Source organism: Heterocephalus glaber, unplaced genomic scaffold (genome assembly GCF_053883595.1).
Source record: "Heterocephalus glaber isolate CG9 unplaced genomic scaffold, H.glaber_assembly_v1.0 deba00000621, whole genome shotgun sequence".
Taxonomy (NCBI): Eukaryota; Metazoa; Chordata; class Mammalia; order Rodentia; family Bathyergidae; genus Heterocephalus; species Heterocephalus glaber.
Window position 1 is genome coordinate 31933268 of NW_028258153.1, and position 2099 is coordinate 31935366.

The window sequence follows — 2099 nt, forward strand, 5'->3', positions numbered from 1 at the left end:
CTGGGATTTGTCTTCCTTTCCTTGGGGAATTTGGTCAAGTGTTAGGCTCTAGTGTGATTCAGTGTACCCATGGGGAAGAGGTGCTTCTTCTGCACCCTCCAAAGGGAAGGAAGGGAAGCCTGGCCTGAACTGACTGCTGGGGGCTCTGAGAACTTTGCCCTCAGAGCCCTGATATGGCAGGTGGTAGGTGGACAATACTGTGCTTACTCATGTAAACATGTTGCTTACACATATTTTAGCGATTGTGATTTATTTGTCTTCTTGCTTTCTAGAGGCATCTACCTATCTTATCTATTGACATCAAGTGTTCTTGAAGGCACATTTGTTGGTGGCACAAGAAATTCAGCAGAAATGAGCCTTGGTAAAGAATAATGTCCCTAAGAACTTGCTCCTCCAATAACCATGGCAGAAAGCACCTGGGAAGTTTCTTACAATGCAGTCCTCAGCTCCTGCCTGCCTAGAAGTCCTGCTCCAGTGCTGCCTAGAGTCCATGTTTTAACAGAAACAGTGTTAGTTTCCTGGGCACTTTGGGTGGGAATGAGCTCTGAGCTGGAGAATGTTCAGGCTCTCTGCATACAGATCTACCTAGGGAATTTTTCATAGCCCTGGGTCCAGACCACACCCCAGATGCACGGATCCAGAATGCCTGGAGGAGCAGGGAGGCTGGCTGCAGTATAGTTCCCCAGGATACCAGGGCCTAGGAACTCTTCTAGGCTTACCTGCCAGGTTTGGCTCCCCCGACCCTACATCTCCATCTCCCTGCATACCTGCTAATCATGATCTTTACCTGGTTTCCGTCTCTGCTGTGCATCGAGAAGCTTTCACCTGCCTTCTACACTCTGTGTCCTCACCCTCTGCTCTGCAGCTTCCCCTTGCTCTCCTGCTCGTCCTCTGTGGCTTTCAGCAGGGCTGTATCTCAGTATCCTGGCCAGTGGCTGGGCTATCATCTCCTCCTGTCTGGATCCTACCCTCCTCAGTGTGCTGTGGACTGCCTTTCAACACATGCTGGCAGCAGGCATCTCCAGAGTTGACACTTTACCATCCCTGTCACTTCTTCCATCCTTCCTCTGACTTCCTGGGGTCAGGCTTTGGGCCCTGTTATACTACCAAACTCTTCTGACCCATCAGTGGGTTGACCGCCGGTGGAAACACTCCTTGTTTTGGGCACTGCACCTCTCTGGTCCCCCTGCCTGGCTGCTGCACCTCCCAGACCCTCTGGTAAGATTCTACCCATTGCCTGTGGCCCAAGCCCACCAGCTCTGAGGAGTCATTTTCAACCTCCTCTCTCATCTGTCTAGGTACCTGTATTTAGACTGCATCTTTGTTGCCAGTGTGGCTCTGTCCAGCCCAAATCTGAGCCCTGACTCTCTGGGTCCCTTGACCTGCCAGCCACTAAGAGTACAAGGAGACACTCTCTCAATGGAAAAATGGTTTTTTTTTAATAATTTGGCCAGATGGAGAGAGAAGCTAGTCTGCTTCACCCTGGAGTGCGTGAAAGTAGTTCAATTTGTAGATAAGGCAGAACCCAGAAAACATACATGTGTAAATTTGGCCAAGGCCCCAGCCACAGGGACTCAGGGAATGTGGTCTTCCTCAGCTGTCAGGAGTTACAGCTGGTGACAGAGCCTCCAGGAAGCCACCCCAGTGCAGGTTTCTGAGCACACTCAAGGGTACTGTAATCCAGAAAGGAAAAATGGCAGACATGAACTGTGCTATGGGGCACAGCAGGCACAGGGGACCAGGGACAATGAGCAATAGCCTCAAGCACCCTCAGAGGCCCCATGTGCAATGCAGGGATGTAATAGGTCAGTGCTTACCGTCTCAGCCAGAGTACAGAGGCTGACTTCAATGTGGGCTGTGGGAAAGGGTGTCACAACGCACCATCCCATCCAAGGCAAAAGGGAGGCTTTCAGAGGCAAGAGAGATAGAGAATCTGCCCTGGGATTTCCTGGCTAAGTGGGATTTGATGACAGGACTTGGAGTGGCTCCTAGGAAAGCATAGGGGACTCTTGGTTCTAACCAGTGCCCAACCAAAGGCAGAGGGAGCCTTCTCTTCCCTCTCATAGTGGACTGGTTGCCAAGAACTGAGATCAAAGACT